Below are 23,340 nucleotides of genomic sequence, written 5' to 3' on the forward strand. Positions count from 1 at the left end.
ATGCAAGTACGTTCCCATATGCCAACAAAACATTTTTTTAAAAGGGAGATGTCGTGATATGCAGACATGCAGATAATGATATACAGACAGGCACAGGCAGGCAGCTAATGAACACAGAGAACAGGACATGACCAATGAGCAGGCAGGGACACTCAGGGGTGGTATCTCACTATAAAAGGCACGAGGCACTCACACTCCACCTCGTTCCACTGATGAACATCTACAGAGTGAGTCAGGGTGTATGTACAGTATCACACCTACAGCACGTGGCTAAGAGCTCGTCTGGTTCAGTCAGACAGAGTAACCACACTTAGGTTAGCCGAGAGTCAAACTCATAGAGAACTGTGCTAACTGTGCTACTGGTTCAATAAATCAGATTGAACTAACTTCAAGGTCTGGAGTATCTTTTGGTTAACGCTGCATCCAGTTGCAGCCTGTGTTATCCCAGAGTACATAACACAACAATGTTCAAAGTCTGTACCCCCTCTGGGTCACAGGAAGTCTGAGGCATTAAAATAGGGCCACAGTTGAAAAAGGTTTGGGAAGCACTGCTATAGAAGTAGAATCCAGTGACATTCTCCCAAAATAAATTAGATCTCTGTAAGCTTGCTGGAGCAATGCAGCAGGTCAATCCCCTTATTTTTTTTAAAGTATTTTTATTAAACAAATTTTCAACAATTTTACAGTACAGAACAACTCCACAGCCCCCTCCCCCCAGCCCACCCAAACCATCCCCCTCAAAAGTCAACAGTAACCAATTCTCGAAAATGCATGATGAACAAACCTCAACAATTGGAAAACCCATCACCCGTCACACCAAGGCATTGGGTGGAGAAGCAGACCTTCTTGCGAGCAATCAGTGAGACGAAGGCCCCCCACACCCGCCTGCAGCTCCAGCCGGTCCGACACCCCGAATATGGCTTCTAGGGGGCCGAACTTCACGTCCAACTATCAGCCACAGCCTTGCACACAAAGTTGAGGCATTTATCCTCCACAGCACCTCACATCACAGACTCTCCTGCAGCACCGTGCCCAACTTTTCCTCCCACTTTGCCTTAACCTCCTCCATGGACACCCCATCCGCCTTGAAGATCCTCCCATAAATTACCGAGATAACCCCCCTTTCCAAACTCTCCGCCGACAGCACCGCCTCCAACGACAAGGAGGCAGGAGCTGTCGGGAAGACCTTCCTCGCTATGTACCACACCTGCATATACCTAAAGTTTTCACCCCGCGCCAGCCGAAAACTTCTCATCCAACTCCTCCAAACTTTCAAATTGCCCTCCCAGAAACAAATCCTTAATTTCTTTAATCCCACTCCCTTCCCTTCCCCAAAAACTTGCATCCATTCTCCCCAGCCCGAATATATGATTCGCCCCCCCCCACCCAGCTCCCAACCTAAAGTACTGTCTAAACTGCCTCCAGATTTTCAATGTGGCCACCACAACCGGACTCACCATATACTTCCCTGGGGCCACTGACCCCCTGTAAGAGCGCGCCTCCATCCACATCCACATAGCCCCCACCACTCCTCCAACCCTGAACCTTCACTGCATTCGCTGCCCAATTATTACTCAACAAATTTGGGAGCCACCCCCCCCCAAACCTGTCGTCTCCTCTGGAGTATAACCTTCCTAATCCTGGCCACCTTCCCTGCCCAAACAAACAAGGAGACCAACCTGGCCACCCCTCTAAAAAACATCTTGGGAAAAAGACCGGCAGTCATTTAAACAGGAACAGGAATCGCGGCAAAACATTCATCTTCACTGCTTGCACCTGGTCTGCCAACGACAGAGGGAGATTGTCCCACCTCAGCAAATCAGCCTTCATCCTCCCCACCAAGAAAGTGAAGTTAAACTTCCAAAGACCTGCCCAATCCTGGGCTACCTGCACTCTCAAATACCTAAAATGACATGCCATCAGAGAAATGCAACCACCCCACCCCCCACCACCGCTTCCGCCACAGGAGGGGAGACCCTAAATTCATTTTGTACCCTGAAAACGTACTCTCACCACCGCCTTCAGCACCTCCCAAACCACCGACTGTGAGACCTCCCCCCACGCAATTAAGCCCCACATACTCCTCCATCATCTTCCCTATCTTGTCACAGAAGCTCTAGTCCGCCAGTAACTCCACATCCATTCTGCACCCTGGCCTCTGGGCTGCCCTCTTCCCCAAAACCATATCCATCCAATACGGAGTGTGATCTGAAATCACGATTGCCGAATACTCCGACCTCCTAACCCCAGCCAGCAGCGCGTTTCCCACCACAAAAAAGTCAATCCTCGAAAACACCTTGTGCACCGGGGAGAAAAACAAATACTCCCAATTATACTCCCTTATACCAAAAAACAATACAGAATCGTACCCATAAGAAAAAAAGAAAACCAAAACCCAAAACAAATGGAAGCAAGAACCCCCCCATTCAAGAAACAGAGAAACAAACCACAATCAAATAGAAAACCCTCCATAAGAAAAACACCATCCCCGTTCCCACCAACCAAGTCCAAATCCCAACACTCATCTCAGTCCCAGTCCTTCAGTCTTAACGAACGCCTCTGCCGCCTACACCGTCAGGTCAATACTCATAAACAAAATACAAATATAAAAATGTTAAACCAATCAAATAGTATTGCATATACTCAAACTGCTAACGTAAGAGTGCAGGAGGGCATGCCAAGAACAGCACAGGCATGCATCAAAATGAGGTGTCAAACTGGTGAAGCCACAACACAGGCCTAGCATGTCAAATATTGAAAGCGGCATGAGATAGACAGAGCTAAGCAATCCCATCCCCAGAACTACCATATCTAGTTGTGAATGGTGGTGGACAATTAAACTACAGCAGGATGAGGTGCCACAATATCCCATTCTCCATGATGGGGGTACCCAGCACATCAATACAAAAGATAAGGGCCGGGATTCTCTGAAAATGGGGCTATGTCCCCATACCCGCCGGAAAACGGGCGCGAATCACTCCAGACTTTTTTCAAATAGTCCGGAGTGATTCTCCGGTTTTAAGAGGGCCCCGGCGTGCGTCGTGTAGCTCCTGCTGCCGATATGGTGCCCTGCACTTCTGGCCGTGGGTCCGTGCATGCGTGTGGCAGCCGTTTTCGCGCCAGCCCCCACTCAACATGGCAGCGCCACACAGCGGGCTAGCGCTGAAGAATATAGGCCCCCCCCCGGATCGCGTGCACCCGGCGATCGGTAGCCCCCGATCGCGGGCCTGTCCGTCGTGGAGCCCCCCCCCGGGGTCTGATCTCTCCACCCCCCAACAGGACTGCCAGCTCGGCTGTGAGTCCGAGCTCCCGCCGGGTGAAACCATACGGAAATATGCCGGCCGAATTCGGCCGGTCAATCGAGAAGACTCGCCGCAGGGGCTTCTTCCAACGCTCCCCAACTGACGCCGCATCGACTGGCGCCGATTCTCCAGTCCGCTGTGAATCGCGTCCCAGTGCCGCGGGTCTGAGACCCCATTTTCCGCCCCCGCACCGAGCCCAATTTCAGCCCGGAGGCTCAGAGAGTCCTGGCCAAGGCATTTGCAAAACTGTTCAGCCATAAATGCTGAGTGAATGACCATTGACCTCTGCCTGAGGTCCCCTGGTATCACAGATGCCAATCTCCAGCCAATTCGATTCGCTTCACATGATATCAACAAATGGCTGAAGGCACTGGATACTGTAAAGTCTATGAGCATCCCAACAATAGCACAGAAGACTTGTGTTGCAGAACTGTCTGCGCCTCTTATCCAACTGTTCCAGAACAGCTACAACAGTGGCATCTATCCAGGTAGGTCATGTCCACAAAAAGGGCAAATCCAAACTGGCTAATTATCGCTCCCATTAGTCTACTCTTGGTCATCAGTAAAGTGATTAATGGGGTCATCAACAGTGCTATCAACTGGCACTTACTCAGGAATAGCCTGTTCACTGATGCTCAGTTTGAGTTCATCCAGAGCCAGTCAGCTCCTGACCTCCTTATAGCCTTGGTCCAAATGTGGACAAAGAGCTGAAATCCACAGCTGAATTTAGAGTGACCGCCGAGACATCAGGCAGCATTTGATCGAATGTGACATCAAGGAACCCTAGCAAAACTGGAGCCAATGGGAATTGGGCGACAGCTCTCTATTAGTTAGAGTCATACCGATAACAAAGGAAGATAGTTGCGATTGTTGGAAGTCAATTATTTCAGTCGCAGGATGTCACTGCAGGTGTTTTTTAGGGTAGTGTTCTATGCCCAGCTACATTCAGCTGCTTTGTTAATGACCTTCCCTCCATTTTACAATCAGAATCATAGATGTTTGGTGACGATTGCACTATTTTCAGTACCATTTGTGACTACTAGGATGCTGAAGCAGTCCGTGCCTGCAACAAGACGTGGACAACATTCCAAGCTTGGATTATAAGTGGCAAGTAACATTCGTGCCACAGAAGTGCCAGGCAATGACCATCTCTAGCAAGAGAGAATCTCTTCTTATGTATTATAAGTTGAAGGTGGTACACGGCACGCATAATGAGGTGATTCTAGTTTATGGGTTTTGAGGGGGGGTTACTTTTTGTGTCTTTGTATTTTTTTACGTTTATGTATAAATTGTTGAAAATGTAATAAATATATTTTCAAAAAGAAAATAATCAACCATCTCCCCATGACATTCAATGGCTTAATCATCGCTGAATCCTGCATTATTAACATCCTGGAGATTACCAGTGACCAGACACTGAACTGGACCAGCCATATAAATACTGTGCCTACAAGAGCAGATCAATGAATGGGAGTTCTGTAGAGAGTAACGCAACTCTTGACTCCCCAAACCCTGTCCACCATCTCCAAGGCACCAATGGGGAGTGTGGTGGAATACCCTCCACTTGCCTCAATGACTGCAGTTCCAACGACTGCAGCTCAAGGATTTTGACATCAGGACAAAGCAGCTCACTGGATTCACACCTCATCCACCACCTTCAACAGCTATTCCCTCCACCACCATGCACCGTGGCAACAGTGTGCACCATCTACAAGATGCACTGCAGTGTTTCACTAAGGAGGTGCGCAGTGGCTCCCTTCTCCGCGCCGGCCCCGCGCAACATGTGTATGGCTACAGGGGCCGGCGGGAAGAAAGGAGGCCCCCAGCCAGAGAGGCCGACCTGCCGATCGGGCCCCCCCCCCCCGGGTCGGACCCCCTCCACCCACAGACTGCCCCCGGACCCTTCCACGCCGAGGTCCTGACGGCTGAGAGCAGATGTGAACGGTGCCGGCGGGACTCGTTTTTTTTTTTACGACGGCCGCTCGGCCCATCCCGGGCCGAGAATCGGCAGGGGGGGGCGCACAGAGCGGCCGCTGGTCGGCTCCACGCCAACCATGCCGGCACTAATGGCGCCGATTAACCGGTCTGTGGAGAATCGCGTCGGGGCGGCGTGGCACAATTCGCGCTGGTTGCGAGGATTCTCCGGCCCTGCCCCGGGCTGATAGAATCCCGCTCAGGGTCTTTCAAATGCACCTTTCAAACCCACAACCTTTACCAGTTGGAAGGCAAAGGGCAGCTGATGCATCACCACCTGCAGGCTCCCTTTCAAGCCACACACCATCGTGAGTTGGAACTATATCATTGTTCCTTCACTGTCGCTATGCAATTGAACAAAAGAAAACTGACAGGACCAGATATCCACAAATTAGCTGTGAAACACCGCCATCTATCTGCTATTACATATCAATAGCAATTTTGTTTTCAGCCATTCTGGGTGGATAATGACCATTGAACATCTGACCGATACTGGCTTTTGATACTGAGATCTTTTATTATTCAGAAGAGACCAGGCTAGACTGCAGAAGAACAGGGATAAGACAAGAACGGCAAAGAACGGCGGTGCTATCTTTGCCTTTCAAGAACCAACAATTGTCAGCCAATATGAGAACCAGATCCTGAAACTAGCTGCAAATCATCAATTACCCAAAATACTTAATCTGCTCCAGCTTCAAAGTTCACCTGAGAAACAACCTCCTAGACATTTGATAGCAAGAAACCATGCAACCTGGGAACTGTTTGCTTTACAAGACCTTTACTTCAAATTTAAATCCTCAATCCATTCAAGAAACCACAAGCCTGTCATGTGAGTGACCAGAAATCGTCAATCAAAGACTGAATTAACTGCAATATGTAAATCCTTCATCTTTATCTGTATCCAGTTGTGTGTAACAGTGTGTGTGGCATTCCATTAATTCGGGGAAATTGTGTGAGAGTAATTAACCTTCTTTATTTTAAAACTCATTGAAACCTACTGCTGAATTGTTTAATTTGAATATACAATCCAATGATAAAAACATCACACCTCTTTCCAAACAAAACATACTGATTACAGCCCATAAGGGATAAAATACATTCGGCCCATGACAATAAATGCACATATTTCACATTTCATATATGTCTTGTTCAATTACTAAACAATTTTCAGTAATGAATGTAATGTCAATCCCCATATCAATAACAACGATCCCATCCTCCCACCAAACCCCCAAACATTAGCCCACATGTTAGCATAAACAAATGACAAAAAGGAATCCGGAATCACCCAAAGTCACCATTAACATACACAGTCCTTCTCCCCCCCAACTCTCCCAGCCCCCAACCTCACTAATGTTCGATGTGATCCAATTCTGGAAAGTGCGTAATGAATAATGCCCATGAATTGTAGAACCCCTCCATCCTTCCCCTCAGTTCAAATTTGACCTTTTCAAGGGTCAAGAATTCCAGCAGGTCCCCCCGCCAAGCCAGGGCACAGGGTGGAGAGGTTGATCTCCACCCTGAGGTCTCTTGACTTTTACCTACAATTTTCTGAAAGGCTAAACCTGTGAATGTGAAAGGGGAGCTGGTATTGCAAACATTTAAATGTAGTTGTATTTGCTTTCGCCAGTACTATATTCGGGAGTATAAAATTGTGAGGTGTTTTGCTGAGGTTAGCAACATTCTATGCCACAAAACTGGGAGAGGTCGGGGACCTATGAATTACGTACTTTAATGTTTTGTTAGGTGTAAAAGAACTCTTACAGACTGAGCTGGTACGCTCGTCTATCATTTTGGGTACCCGTGGGTTTTTTTTAAATGAAGCAGTTGGAGAGCACTTTACACTGAATGCTTTATTTACTTTACTAGAATCTGCGGCAGGTGCTTAAGCACGTAAGCTCTATGTGGTGTGTGTAATGTGAGAACATGCAGCAGAGATATTTGAAAAATGAAAAAGAAAAACGATGCTTGCTGTTCTTTCCCTGCCCAATTGTGTTTGCAGTCCCTCACACCCTCCCTTTTAGTTTCTCATTTTTAGAACTGTTTTCTTTTCTATTTCCCTTTTTAACAGTCCTGAATTTTTTTTTCTGTGACTCATTTTTCTCTCATATTTGTACATTTATAATCTTTACTCTCCTTGAGTGGCTTGTTTATCACTTTACATCCACTACACAGTAACTAGTTCACAACCTCATTGGATGATAATAGTAGAGGACCATATAGTTAAGCAAACATCTACAACAAATGAGGCTAGAGACACAATTTTGCAAACAATATCAAGGCTTACACCAAAAGTATTCATAAATATATTGAGAGAGAGTATATGTAGGCCCATTAAAACAGATACAGAGACGTCAAAAGCGGCTAATAAAGGGCAGCCTTATCAAAACGTACTTTGTGTCTGTTTTCACGGTGGAGAAGGTGGGGAAGAGAATCTAGCAAATCAAGCAAGGAGCTTAGTCAGTTCATTATAACTTTAAAACATTGAGAAAATAAGTACTGTAACTTCCTCGAAGTGGCAATCACTAATGGATTGCCACTCCGAGGGACTAGCCTTTGGTGGAATTGCAAAGCCCTTTGCGGGGGCGGGGGGGCGGGGGGGGGGGGGGGGGGGGGGGGGGGGAAATCGGGTCGGACCAGGAGGGAGGGTGTTATCTGGTGTTGGGAGGGGCCAGGTTCCAACTGGGGTATGAGGGTAAAACTGACAGAACCATTCAAAGTTAGCAATTTTAAATCACTGTTGGATGTTTCCCAGCCCAGCGCAATTGTCCAGGGGAAGTTTGTCCTTCTGGACAATTGCCGAGTAAACCCTTAGTGGGAACTTATGTGGCAGGCTCTACAGATACCCCTAACCTCAATGATGGAGGAGTCCAGCACATCACAAAAAATGAGGCTGAAGCATTCGCAACAATCTTCAGCCAGACATGCCAAGTGGATGATTCACCTTGGCTTCCTGTAGAGATCCCCAGCATCACAGATGTCAGTCTTCAGTCAATTCTATTCACTTCACATGATATCAAGAAATGGTTGAAGGCACTGGATACTGCAAAGGCTATGGGCCCTGACAATATTCCGGCAATAGCAGTGAAGACATGTGCTCCAAAACTTGCCGTGCCCCCAGCCAAGCTGTTCCAATACAGTTGCAACATTGGCACCTACCCAGCAATGTGGAAAATTGCCCAGGGATGTCCTGTACATAAGAAACATGGAAGATCCAACCTGGCCAATTACCGCCCCATTACTCGGCTCTCAGACATCTGTAAAGTGATGGAAAGGTTCAGCAACAGTTTTGTCAAGCGGCACTTACTCAGCAATAACCTGCTCATGGATGCTCAGTTTGGGTTCCGTCAGTGCGACTCAGCTCCTGACCTCATTACAGGCTTGGTTCAAGCATGGACAAAATAGCTGAAGATGTCAGCTGAGGGTGACTGCCTTTGACATCAAGACAGCATTTGATTGACTGTGACATCAAGAACCCTCGCAAAACTGAAGTCAATTGCAATCATTGGTTGGAGTTATACCTAGCACAGTGGAAAATGGTGGTGGTGGTGGTTGGGGGTCAATTATATAGCTCAATACATCACTGCAGGAGTTCCTCAGGGTAGTGTCCTAGGCCCCTTCAGCTGCTTCATCAATGACCTCCCTTCTGTCATAAAGTCAGAAGTGAGGATGTTTGTGAATGACTGCACAATTTTCTATACCATTCGCGACTCAGATACTGAAGCAGTCCATGTCCAAATGCAGCAAGGACAATCTCCAGGCTTGAGCTGACAAGTGGCGAGTAACATTTGATGAACTCCAACAAGAGAGGATCGAACCATTGCCCCTTGACATTCAATGCCATTACCATCATTGAATCCCCCACTATCAACATTCTGGGAGTTAACATTGACCAGAAACTGAACTGGACTAGCCAGAGGATATATGCAAGGATTCGCCCACTGCGTCTATCTGGGTAGAAGGAAAAAAATAAGAAGAGTGAGATCACTTTGATAGGACTGTAGTATAGGCCCCCAAATAGTCAGCGGGAAATCGAGAAGCAAACATGTAAGGAGATTACAGATAGCTGCCAGAAAAATAGGGCGGTAATAGTAGGGGACTTTAACTTTCTCAACATTAACTGGGACAGCCATTGCACTAGGGTTTTGGATGGAGAGAAATTTGTTGAGTGTATTCAGGAAGAATTCCTCATTCAATACGTGGATGGCCCGACTAGAGAGGGGGCAAAACTTGACTTCCTCTTGGGGAATAAGGAAGGGCAGGTGACGGAAGTGTTAGTGAGTGATCACTTTGGGACAGGTGACTATAATTCCATTAGTTTTAAGATAGCTATGGAGAATGACAGTTCTGGCCCAAAAGTTAAAATTCTAAATTGGGGTAAGGCCAATTTTGATGGTATTAGGCGGGAACTTTCAAAAGTTGATTGGGGGAGCCTGTTTACAGGCACGGGGACAGCTGGTACGTGGGAGTCTTTCAAAAGTGTGTTAACTAGGGTTCAGGGTGAGCACATTCCTCTTTATATTAATAATCTTTATTGTCACAAATAAGCTTACATTAACACTGCAATGAAGTTACTGTGAAAAGCCCCTAGTTGCCACATTCCAGCGCCTGTTGGGATACACAGAGGGAGAATTCAGAATGTCCAAATCACCTAATAGCATGTCTTTCGGGACTTGTAGGAGGAAACTGGAGCACCCGGAGGAAACCCACGCAGACACGGGGAGAACGTGCAGACTCCGCGCAGACAGTGACCCAAGCTGGGAATCGAACCTAGGACCCTGGCGCTGTGAAGCCATAGTGCTAAGCACGATGCTACTGTGCTGCCCCTAATATAAATCACTCCCACCGTAAAGTCACAATGTCTCACCTGGCGAAAAGGGCTCATCTGGGATTCGAATCTGAGACCTCTCGCATGCTTTCTGAAATACCCTAAGCAAGAATCACATCCCTGGACCAACGAGACGCTTAGACTGAAGGGTAAGGCTGGTTGAAGTAGGGAACCCTGGATGACTCGGGATATTGAGGCCATGGTCAAAAGGAAGAAGGAGGCATATGACATGCATAGGCAGCTGGGATCAAGTGGATCCCTTGAAGAGTATAGGGCTTATCAGAGTAGAGTTAAGAGAGAAGTCAAGAAGGCAAAAAGGGGACACGAGATTGTCTTGGCAGATAAGGCAAAGGAAAATCCAAAGAGCTTTTACAGATACATGAAAGGCAAAAGAGTGATTAGGGAGAGGGTAGGGCCTCTTAAGGATAAACAAGGTCATCTATGTGCGGATCCACAAGGGATGGGAGAGGTCCGAAATGAATATTTCTTGTCAGTATTGTCATGTGAGGGTACCTTTAAGAAATGGGTGTTTATCAAATAGCTGTAGTGGATGTACCTTTAAGAAATGGGTGTTTATCAAATAGCTGCAGTGATGTCATAGTGTGGCTGGAGCTGGTCTGTCTGTCTGCTTTTACTTTCGTTTTTGAGCTGGCAGTTACAGTGTGTGTTTAGTTTCGTTTTCAGAGTTGGAGCAGCATCCAGCCAAACAAGGGGTAATTTTGATCTCTCTCTGCATGAAAAGAATGTCTTCTGATCACTTGCTAACTTAAAATTGATAACTGCTCTCAGTAGAGAATTTAAATTGGCTGTCTTTGTTAAAGAGGGTATTTGTCGTATGGATGTTGCTAGGAAAGATTAAGGGTTACTTATAAAGAACTGTATTCTTTGGGGGGAGTATTTGAGTTGATAGTTGCTAAGATGTTTACTGTGTGTTTATAAAATGTTAACTGGATTCATAAAATAAACATTGTTTTGTTTTAAAATACTTTAGATCTCTGTTGCATCACACCTGTAGAGTGGGCCCTTGTGCTCTCCGTAACCAAAATCTATTAAATGTTGTGGGTCAGGTGAACTCCATGATACACTTTGGGGTTCTCTGAACCCGGGCCCATAATAGTATTTACTGTTGAGAAAGGCACGAATGTTAGGGAAATTGGGGAACCAAAAAGTGATGTCTTGAGGAGTGTACATTTTATAGAGAAGGAGGTGCTGGAGGTATTAAAGCGCATCAAGATAGACAAATCCCCAGGACCTGATGAAATGTATCCCAGGATGTTGTGGGAGGCTGGGGAGGAAATTGCCGGACCCCTAGCTGAGATATTTAAATCAACGACAGCCATAGTAGAGGTGCCTGAAGATTGGAGAGTAGCAAATGCTGTGCCCTTGTTTAAGAAGGGCTGTACGGATAAGCCCGGGAACTACCGACCGGTGAGTCTTACTTCTGTAGTGGGTAAGTTGTTTGAAGGTATTCTGAGGGACAGGAACTACAGGCATTTAGACAGGCAAGGGCTAATTAGGGAAAGTCAGCATGACTTTGTAAGGGGAAAGTCATGTCTCATGAATTTGATTGAGTTTTTTGAAGGAGTAACCAAGAAGGTAGATGAGGGCAGTCCGGTCGACGTTGTCTACATGGACTTTAGCAAGGCCTTTGACAAGGTACCGCATGGTAGGTTGTTGCAAAAAGTTAAATCTCACGGAATCCAGGGCAGCACGATGGCGCAGAGGGTTAGCCCTGCTGCCTCACAGCGCCGAGGTTCCAGGTCCGATCCCGGCTCTGGGTCACTGTCTGTGTGGAGTTTGCACATCTCCCCGTGTTTGTGTGGGTTTCGCCCCCACAACCCAAAGCTGTGCTGGCCAGATGGATTGATCACGCTAAATTGCCCCTTCATTGGAAAAAAATGAATTGGGTACTCTAAATTTATAAAACAAAATCTCACAGAGTCCAGGGTGAGGTAACTAATTAGATACAAAATTGGCTTGCCGACCGAAGCCATGGTTGTGGAGGGTTGTTTTTCAAACTTGAGGCCTGTGACCAGTGGTGTGCCTCAGGGATCGGTGCTGGGTCCACTGTTATTTGTGATATATATATATATATATAAATCATTTGGATGAAAATGTAGGAGGCAAGGTTAGTAAGTTTGCAGATGACACCAAGATTGGTGCCATAGTGGATAGTGAAGAAGGTTATATAAGATTGCAATAGGGTCTTGACCAATTGGACCTGTGGGCCGATGAATGGCGGATGGAGTTTAATTTGGATAAATGTGAAGTGATGCATTTTGGTAGATCAAATCAGGGCAGCACCTACTCGGTTAATGATAGGGAGTTCGGGAGAGTTACAGAACAAAGCGATCTAGGAATACAGGTTCATCGCACCTTGAAGGTGGAGTCGCAGGTGGACAGGGTGGTGAAGAAGGCATTCAGCATGCTCGATTTTATTGGTCAGAATATTGAACACAGGAGTTGGGACGTCTTGCTGAAGTTGTACAAAACATTGGTCAAACTACACATGGAATACTATGTTCAGTTCTGGCCACCGTATTATAGGATGGATATTGTTAAACTAGAAAGAGTGCAGAAGAGATTTGCGAGGATGCTACCAGGACTTGATGGTCTGAGTTATAAGGAGAGGCTGGATAGGCTGGGACTTTTTTCTCTGGAGTGTAGGAGACTTAGGCGTGATCTTATAGAGGTCAATAAAATAATGAGGAGCATCGATAAGATACATAGTCGACTGCTTTTCCCAAAGGTAGAGGCATCTAGAACTGGAGGGCATAGGTTTAAGGTGAGAGGAGAGAGATACAAAAGAGACCAGAGGGGAAATTTCTTCACACAGAGGGTGGTGAGCAAGTGGAACGGGCTGCCAGAGGCAGTGGTAGAGGTGGGCACAATTTTTGTAATTTAAAAAGCAGTTAGACAGTTACATGGGCAGGGTGGGTATAGAGGGATATGGGCCAAATGCAGGCAAGTGGGACTAGCTTAGTGATAGTAACTGGGCAGCATGGACCAGCTGGGCCGATGGGCCTGTTTCCATGCTGTAAACATCTATGACTCTAAGATAAACACTGGCTACCAAAACAAGTCAAAGGTGTATCAGTGCAATGGAATACTCTCTACTTGCATGGATGAGCACAGTTCCAACGAAACCCAAGAAGCTTGACAACATCCAAGGCAAAGCAGCCCACTTGATTGCTACCCCTTCTTCAAACACTCACTCAGCATCCTGCAATGTAATGATTCTTCTATGATTCTATGACTCCATCCTTTTGTTCCCCATACGTTTTTACTGACAACATTCTCTCATTGTTTTCACAGTTCAGTTCCCCAGTTCCATTCATTCCTTTACCAGCAATTCCTCTTATCGCACAGTTTCCATTTTTGCATTATTATAACATGCTGTGCCCTGCACTCACCACATTCCTACTCCCACAAATTGCTGGTCCCTTTCTCTCCCGACTCTTCAATTTCCCCATACTCCATTTTTCTCTCACCCACCCTTTCCTTCCTGTGTTCCAATTCTACCTTTTTCCTTAACCCCTCTCCCCAACCCCCATTCTCCAGTTTCCCCCCTCTCCTTCTCCCTCATCCCCAACCCCCCCATTCCTTACTTGCCATTGTGGATCACCATTCTCTCTCTCCACCCATCTCTGGAAACCATTCTCTCCCTGTCACTGCCCCTTCCACTTCCATTTTCCTTGTCTTTATTTTCTGCTTCCTCTCTCCCCTTCACTCCATTCCCTGAACCCATTTCCCAGTATCTTATTTCTGATTCCCATTCCCAAGTGACATTCTCCCTCCCTCTTCACCTGCCCCTCAATTTTAGCCCCCTATCTCTCTGCCCATCCCCTGATTTCCATTCCTCAACCTCCATCCCCCATCTTTTTCTTTCCTCCAGATCCCCCACAAACTACTCACGTCTGACCTTCTGAATGGTGCCTGACTGTTCTAGGCACATCATTGGTCCTGGTTCTCCTTGGTGACAATCTGTGGGAGTACTGATGGTTGACGACACCACCAATTATTGCAATCGAAAATGTGAAGAGCAAGCGCCTGAGATATTCATGATTCATTCCAGAGAAAACCGGTAGACCCAGGAGAGTACAATTTATGGTGCTGTTAAAACCATTACTTGACTCTTGTCTCCATCCTTACAGGATGTGGACAGACATCATTCTCTTTCTCCATACACCCAACCAGCGAGATTCCTGTAAGAAGGGCTGTAAACCTTTTACATGGGAACTTTAACCAATTGCAACCTCTTATGATCCAGATATTTTCTACCTTGTACAGGGTTTTGAATGCTCCTTCCTGAAAACTCGGTATGGCCAACAGCATTCTTATTAGTCGCAATTGGGTGGTAACACAGTGTTTAGCTGTTGGGTATGCGCGTATCGGTCCTCTTAGAGTACATAAGGAGCAATTTTAGGCACCCATATTGTGTATTCTCATACTTAATCGGTACCGGTTCTGCGTTTCCACCAGCCTTTCCCTTTCATGCCCACACATGCACATGTGAAGCTGGTCAGCAGGACCTCATAAGGTCCTTGCCAATGGGCTGCTAAAGCTTGTTTTGCTGGTAGGATCCTAACCATCACTTGATCCCCTACTTCTGGAATCCTTTCTTTTTTGCCTGCCTCATCTATTTAATTAGCCCTGATAATTTGCTGGACACTAACCTCCTATTTCATGTCATGCAACTGCTTACACACTTGATGAATCATTTGACCCTGTTCCAAGATGCCCTTATATAGTCTCATGCCTGTAAAAATGCCCTCTGGCAGCCTCATGACTTGTCTGATCTTTAGTTTGAATGGGATTAGTTTGGTCAGGAGTTGCCTGCTGTCTCAACAGGGTACTAGCGAAGTCTGTGGCAGTTTCAGCAATGATCTTTGAAGGTAATTGTCCTTCTGAGGCCGAAGAATCGGGGTTTCCCTTCATAGATAGACTTGATAGGGGAACAGATGCTGGAAACCGCAGGTACCACCAACACTTGAAGCTTGCCTGGTTTCTTCTCAGCGGACCAGGGATGATTTCTGGATGCCTTACTCTATAACTCCTAGTGGCAGAGTGAAACACAGACCTTGCTGTTCACAGTTAGTTCAACTGTGAAGTGTGGGCTGGATCTGACTTCCTGAGGTCTTCTGAGTTCTTGGCTCATTACCGCACAGAATGGCTGTTATGCTAATTTTCAATGAATCATTGCTTCAAACAAGCAAGGACGTTAATTACATTGAAGTCCCTTCTGTCTCCTGTTCCTTTAGAAGCCAAAGAGTTTTTATATTTATTATTTTTTTAAATTTTCCAATTAAGGGGCAATTTAGCATTGCCAATCCACCTATCCTGCACATCTTTGGGTTGTGAGGATGAGACCCACGCAGGCACAGGGAAACTAACCACTGCGCCACCGTGCCGCCAGAGTTTTTACATCTTTTAGAAAATACAGTGGATATCCCTGGAAAAGTCTTTGCATTTTAATGACTTTTTGCAGTCCGTTTTAGAGATAAGAATCTGAAAAGGTTTGAACACAGAAAGGTGCCAGATTATCTATTCATACTTCAATTTTGAAAAAGACTTTGAAACTCAATTTAAAGGTTTGAAAACAAATGTGTTTTTAAAACAGTTGTCCTTAATATGTGCGATATCATAATTTCACTTTTGTCTCAATTTATCAAAATCTGGTTTGGCCTCAACGGAGTTTTGTGCCAATACTTTAGGAAGGCTGTGAATTTAGGGAGGATACAGCAAAGAGAGTGGTTCCACGGACCAGGAACTTCAGTTATATGGATGAATTGGAGAAGCTGGGATATTCTTCATGGAAGAGAAGGTTGAGAGAGGATTTGAAAAATATGTTAAAAATCACGAGTAGGCTGGGTAGAGTGGATAGAAAATGTTCCTATTGGTGGAAGGGTTGAGAAGTAGAGGGCACTGATTCAAAGCAACATGATGAAAATATTTTCTTATGCAGTCAGGATCTGGAATGCCCCACCAGAGACTGTGATAGAGGTATATTCAACCAGGGCTTTCAAAAGAGAATTGTACAATTATTTAAAAAGAAAAAATTGGCAGGGCTGTGGGGAAAGGGCAGGGGCGTATTTCCAAAAGGCATTCGATACGTTGCCCAGCAAAAGGTTAATATGCAATAGGCTCAAGGAGTTGGTGGTAATATATCAGCATGGATGGAGTATTGGTTAATGGACAGAAGGCAAAGAGTAGGGATAAACTGAACTTTTTTCAACATGGCAGGCTGTAACTGGGATAGTTCTGCACGAATTAGTGCTGGGCTCATGTTACTAACAACTTCTATGAATGACTTAGATCAGAGTTGTTCAAAGTGCAGGTCATGACCCGTGGGTCGGTCGCAGCATCTCTGCAGTGGTCCCGATCACGGTAGAAGTGCCCAATGGCCGCTACCAATATTTAAATTGAGAATGGTGGCTGCTACCAGCTTTTAAATGAGAACAAAATGAGGCTGTCTGCAGTTTTCCGATCATAAGCGGCAGCAATGAGAAAGCCGTAGCGCCCTGCACCTAGATATCAAGCGCCCTGTATCTGCATGCTTTTGGCGCCAAAGCACGGAGGAGAACTTGTTCCATTTTCTAGCTGTTAGCTAGAAATGCAAGAGAACTGCAAAGATGGATCGTTTTGATGACTAGAGATAGAAATAGGCAGTGTACCTATTGGCCAGGATCTCACAACTGAATCTGCTGTCGAGAGTTGCTCAGGACAATCCACGGCAGAACAGAAGTGTTAATGTTAGCTCTGTACAGAGTGGCAGGACCTCTGGCGAATAGTCGGCAAAGAAGAAGCTTAACACGGGAACAATGCAGTATGAAGATGATTTCTTGAGGTATGGTTTTGTCAACTGTCTAGGCAAACAAGGATGTAAAGCTCATTTGTGTTACATGCAGGGAACTATTGGCAAATGAGAGGAGAAATTTCAAATTTTGAAAGAGAAGTAGTGGATGGCAAATTCCTTTTGTGGTTGAGACCCCAGAGCCAGTTATTAATTTACAGATTAATCCAAATTTAAAGACTAAGTTTCTGTGGCTGACCTGTGACAGCACACTAAGAGCCATATGGCTTTGTTAACAATCTCTATGCTGTACCTTGCCAAAGGCCTTCAGGAAACCTAAATAAATCATGGTGTTAAAGGTAAGATCCTGGCATGGATAGATGATTGGCTGACTGGCAGAAGGCAGTGGGGATAAAGGGTTCTTTTTCAGGATGGTAGCCGGTGACTAGTGGTGTGCCTCATGGGTCTGTGCTGGGTCCACAACTTTTCACAATATACATTAATGATGTGGAACAAGGAACTGAAGGCACTGTTGCTAAGTTTGCGGATGATACAAAGATCGGTAGAGGGACAGGTAGTTTTGAGGAAGCAAGGGGCACCAGAAGGATTTGGACAGGCAAGGAGAGTGGGCAATGAAGTGGCAGATGAAATACAATGTGGAAAAGTGTGACGTTATGCACTTTGGAAGGAGTAACTTAGGCATAGGCTATTTTCAGAAGTCAGAAGCCCAAAGGGACTTGGGAGTCCTTGTTCATGATTCTCTTCAGGTTAATGTGCAGGTTCAGTTGGCAATTAGGAAGGCAAATGCAATGTTAGCATTCATGTCAAGAGGGCTAGAATACAAGACCAGGGATGTACTTCTGAGGCTATCTAAGGCTCTGGTCAGACTCCATTTGGAGTATTGTGAGCAGTTTCATAGAATTTAAATCATAGAATTTACAGTGCAGAAGGAGGCCATTCGGCCCATCGGGTCTGCACCGGCTCTTGGAAAGAGCACCCACACCCCCACCCTATCCTCATAACCCAGTAACCCCACCCAACACTAAGGGCAATTTTGGACACTAAGGGCAATTTAGCATGGCCAATCCACCTAACCTACACATCTTTGGACTGTGGGAGGAAACCGGAGCACCCTGAGGAAACCCACGCACACACAGGGAGCACGTGCAGACTCCGCACAGACAGTGACCCAAGCCGGGAATCGAACCTGGTACCCTGGAGCTGTGAAGCAATTGTGCTAACCACTATGCTACCGTGCTGCCCTTACGTGGGCCCCGTATCTAAGGAAAGGAGGTTCACAAGAATGATCCCTGGAATGAACAGCTTGTCATATGAGGAATGGTTGAGGACTCTGGGTCTGTACTCGTTGGAGTTTAGAAGGATGGGGGGAGATGGCGTCCTGCAAAGGAACGAGCCTGGGGGCGCTGGTGACGGCACCGCTGCCGCTCTCGCCGACAAGGTATACCACGAGCCCGGTGGTGGCGGCAACGCTAAAGATCTGGGGGCAGTGGAGATGGCACAGGGGTGCGACGGGAGCCTCGGTGTTGTCCCCGATCAGAGACGACCATCGGTTTGTCCCAGGAAGGATGGACGGGGGATTTCAGAGTAGCATCGGGTAGGGATTAGAAGAATGGGAGACCTGTTCATTGACGGGACGTTTGCGAACTTCGGGGCGCTGGAGGAGAAGTTTGGGCTACCCCCGGGAAACGCTTTCAGGTACATGCAAGTGAGGGCGTTTGTGAGGCGGCAGGTGAGGGAATTTCCGCTACTCCCGGCACAGGGGATTCAAGATAGGGTGATCTCGGGCGTATGGGTCAGGGAGGGCAAGGTGTCGGCGATATACCAGGAGATGAAAGAAGAGGGGGAGGCTTTGGTAGAGGAGCTGACGGGTAAATGGGAGGAGGAGTTGGGGGAGCAGATTGAGGAGGGGCTACGGGCTGATGCCCTAAGTAGGGTTAATTCCTCTTCCTCGTGTGCCAGGCTTAGCCTGATACAATTTAAGGTGGTTCATAGAGCGCATATGACGGGGGCGAGGCTAAGTAGGTTCTTTGGGGTGGAGGACAGATGTGGGAGGTGCTCAGGAAGTCCGGCGAACCATGTCCATATGTTTTGGTCATGCCCGGCACTGGAGGGGCTCGGGAGGGGAGTGGCGGGAACAGTATCTAAGTTGGTGAAAGTCCGGGTCAAGCCAAGCTGGGGGCTAGCACTATTTGGAGTAGTGGACGAGCCGGGAGTGCAGGAGGCGAAAGAGGCCGGTATTCTGGCCTTTGCGTCCCTAGTAGCCCGGCGAAGGATCTTGCTAATGTGGAATGAGGCGAAGCCCCCCAGCGTGGAGGCCTGGATAAATGATATGGCAGGGTTTATCAAGTTAGAGAGGATAAAGTTTGCCTTGAGAGGGTCTGCGCAGGGGTTCTACAGGCGGTGGCAACCGTTCCTAGATCATCTCACGGAGCGTTAGATGAAGGTCGGACAGCAGCAACAGCAACCCAGGGGGGAGGGGGGGGGGACATCGTTTGTTTGGGGGGGGGGGGGCATCGTTCGTGGGGGGGGGGGGGGGGGGAAGGGGGGGTTCCTGTGGGGGGCATGTGAGCAAGAAAGCACATGAATGATCCGGAAACTGACATGTACGGGAAGAATCCAATGTACAAAGTTCTGTATTTTATTGACTTGCCATGTTCATGTCTTGCCACGCGAGTTCTTTTTCTTTGTTATGGGGGGGGGGGGGGGTTTGTTTGTAAGGTGGAAAATATTGTTATTGAAAAATTCTTAATAAAAATATATTTTTTTAAAAAGAAGGATGGGGGAGATCTTATTGAAACTTACAGGATACTGCGAGGCCTGGATAGAGTGGAAATGGAGAGGATGTTTTTACTTATAGGAAAAACTAGAAGCAGAGGACACAATCTCAGATTAAAGGGACGATCCTTTAAAACAGAGATGAGGAGGAATTTCCTCAGCCAGAGGGTGGTGAATCTGTGGAACTCTTTGACGCAGAAGGCTGTGGAGGCCAATTCACTTAGTGTCTTTAAGACAGAGATAGATAGGTTCTTGATTAATAAGGGGATCAGGGGTTATGGGGAGAAGGTAGGAGAATGGGGATGAGAAAATATCAGCCATGATTGAATGGCGGAGCAGACTCGATGGGCCGCCAGTCTGTGTTCCCATTCTTTAAACTGCTGCTTGTCTGTGTTCCCACTGTTGAAATTGCCGCTGATCTGTGTTCCCACTCCTTAAACTGCCGCTGCTCTGTGTTCCCGCTCTTTAAACTGCTGCCAATCTGTGTTCCTGCTCTTTATACTGCAGATGCTCCTTGTTCCCGCTCTTTAAATTGCCCCCAGTCTGTCTTCCCGCTCTTTAAACTTCCCCCAGTCTGTGTTCCGGCTCTTTAAACCACTGCCGCTCTGTTTTCCCGCTCTTTAAACATCTGTGAGTTTGTGTTCCCGCTCCTTAAACGCCTCTACTGCCGCTGCTCATTGGCGTTAGCAGCCAGGGCCTCAGTGGGTACCCTTTATCCCCCAAGAGCCAACCAGTCATCCTGGGGTGTGTCCTCGAAGACAACGGGGCTCTCTCGAGTATCCCGCGATGTAACTCCCTGGGAAGCGGCACACACGTGCATGATCCAGAGGTGGTGGTCACAAAGTTGAACATTCAGGGAGTGGATCCTGTTCCTGTTAATGAAGAGCACTCCCTGATGCCTCGGTGTGCACAAGGCGACATGCGCGCCATCAATCACCCCCTAGACCTGGGGCTTTCTGGCAATGGCAGAGAATCCTGCAGCTCGTGCATCTTGGTGGGCCTGGTCCAACTCAAGGTTGATATAGTCTGCTGCCCGGGATACAGGGCATCCATTACCTCACGGTTGCTCTTGTGGGCTCCAACATGTAATATGCCGCACAAGTCCCCGCTCGAGCGGTGGCCTTCTTTGCCCTGAGCGGGTGTCCTCCACCACGGAGTACCAAGGCCGCTAGGATGTGGCACAGGTGCCGCACTGACTCTTTGTTGTGACAGAGCCGCCTGTGGCACATGCTGACAATAATCTCTCCGAAAGACCAACAATGCCTGTACACCTTGGGTTCCTCTGGGTTCCTCCTTGGCCTGATGGATGGCCGGGTCTCCAGGGTGTGCGGCTGCACCCTGCACATGGGATGCCATTCCAGCCTACATCAATGCTGCTGTCTTCTCTGCCATCTGGCCGCCTGGTCTGCCACCAGCACCGTGAGAGCAGCCTCTGTGGGACCAATATAACCGCACATATTGTTATATCTGTAAGGGATTGGTGAAGGAGAGAGATCGACAATCAGTTAGGCCTTACTCCCCGACACCCTCAAATCCCCAAGCCTTTCCCACCCTTATGTGACCCACCTTCTCTTAGAGTGCCATCTATCGAGCCAGTTGTGGTGGAAAATCTCATTCTGCACACTCACCCCCAGCCACAGCAGGGGCCTCTAGATCACAGACCCCTCCCGGAAACTTGAGGGAGACCGTGCTCATGTGCCCTCCCCTGATCCACAAACTTACCCTATGGTCGTGAGGATATCCCAGTGCTGTAGCCCATCTCTTGAGTGTTTGATTGTTGGCTGATTCCTCTATGGTGCTGATGTTTCTAGAGTTCAGGCACATTATTCAGGCTTCAAAGTTTGATTGAAATGTGATGCAATAATCATCGTCTGAGACGTGGCACATGTATCCAGAAGAAGCCACTTGAGAATGTTTTATTGGCAAAAATAGTCAACATTAACAAAGCAGTAACATTTCACATATCGCACTAATCAGTAAACAACAAAGAAATGTCAGCGTTCAAAATCTATATCAGCTCATTTTCAGGGGGAAAAACGGTATCACCCCTTGCAGGTTGCTCAACAGAAACGGAGGACAAGCTTGAGAATGTTTAATCATGTCCACAACTTTGTCGTAGAAATGATCTGTCCATCAATGTGTTACTTGTTCCACATATCAGTGCCATTCTCCTTCCAAGAGCCATAGCTGTGCAGGCCTTGCCACACGGCCCAATCTCATTGGAACCAAATCCTGGCATCCAGATACTCCACTGGCGCTGAAGGTGCAATTGAACATCCTTGCTTCCAGCTGTCTGACCTGTGGTGACATGCAAGTTACATGCTCCATTCACCACACCAGCAACAAAAGCCTCAACAATCTGCAAAAGCATTTCTTCAACATCTGCAGCAGGTTGCTCTTTTCAGTCAATGTCACACACCATGTCCTGCAGCGTCTTCTTGTTTTAAACCTGATTGCCTTCTGGACTCGTAGGTCCCCCGGAGCCCGGTGTTCCAGTTATCTTAGAAAAAAATCATCCTTCCTTCCGGCTACAGAAAAAGAAGTAAACAGCAACAGCAGCCTCCAGGCACTTGAAGCCACCAGCAGGAGCAAGCAGCAAACACAACTGCAACTGTGCTGTGAAGTTCTCTAAGAACTCATAAGGACAATTCCTCATTAGCCGTAGTCTTCTGCTGTGAAGCTAATGGCTGCTCACCATGAAAGGGAGTTAAAGTGACCGTCAGCGTATAAACAAGAGTGGAGCTGAAGTATTTGGTAGGGCAGACAGGCAGCTGCAAAGTTGCCCCATTTATGGGTGTCCATAATATTTAAAGATAGCTTGAAGGCGTCACAGAGGAAAAGCCCATCGGTCCCCCGCCCCGCTGCAAGCACCGTGGCAGCAGTTCCAGTGCCCTTGAGCTGCATGCCTGAAAACAAAAATGACTACTCACCTCCTCAGTTCCCCTTAGCATCCATTGTGCCAGCTTCACGTTTTTCAAAGGCAGTACTAAACGATGCCCACGTGATTTCTCGCTGGGGAGCCGGTTAATTCCTGGGATGCTACTGTATTCGACTTCAATCTCTCTGATATGGTGGAAATTAATGCAAATGAGAGTAAATGATATGCTCACCATATTTGGGCATGATCCGGAACTTACCATCGGGAAGGGGCCGGTTAGATAGAAAACTGATTCAATTTGGCATTTCCCGTTATTTATCCGGCACGGATCGCAACACGGTGGTTAAATCATGCCCAGAGTCTACAAAGGAATCTAAACAGGTTAAGTGAGTGGGAAAAAAATTGTCAGATGGAGTATATTTGTTGGAAAATGTGAACTTGTTCACTTTGGCAGGAAGAATAGAAAATGATAAATTAAATTGAGAAAGTTTGAAAAATCTTCAATACAGAGGAATCTGGGTGTCCTAATTCATGAATCACAAAATGTTAGTATCCAGTTACAGCAAGTGATTAGGAAGGCAAATGGAATGTTGTATTGTTGTCATTTATTGCAAGAGAATGGAAGATAAAAGTCAGGAAGTTTTGCCACACTAGTTGGATAGGGGATTGGTGAGACCACATCTGGAGTAATGTGTACAGTTTTGGTCTCCCTACTTGAGAAAGGATACAACTGCATTAGAAGCAGTTCAGAGAAAGTTCACTAACCTGA

At 46.9% G+C, this 23,340-nt stretch overlaps 1 protein-coding gene across 10 annotated transcripts in view; it reads left to right on the top strand.

The window, feature by feature from the left end:
• fars2 (phenylalanyl-tRNA synthetase 2, mitochondrial) overlaps window positions 1–23,340 on the top strand; it is a 612,336-nt gene that overhangs the window by 100,747 nt on the left and 488,249 nt on the right. Inside the window, exon 1 of one of the 10 annotated variants that reach the window (XM_072510014.1) lies at window positions 5,985–6,105. The exons of the other annotated variants lie outside the window; for them this stretch is intronic. The gene's annotated coding sequence lies outside the window, so the exon portion shown is untranslated. Of the gene's footprint in view, window positions 1–5,984; window positions 6,106–23,340 lie in introns of those variants that run through there. 10 annotated transcript variants of the gene reach the window in all.

The sequence above is a fragment of the Scyliorhinus torazame genome, chromosome 6 (genome assembly GCF_047496885.1).
Source record: "Scyliorhinus torazame isolate Kashiwa2021f chromosome 6, sScyTor2.1, whole genome shotgun sequence".
Taxonomy (NCBI): Eukaryota; Metazoa; Chordata; class Chondrichthyes; order Carcharhiniformes; family Scyliorhinidae; genus Scyliorhinus; species Scyliorhinus torazame.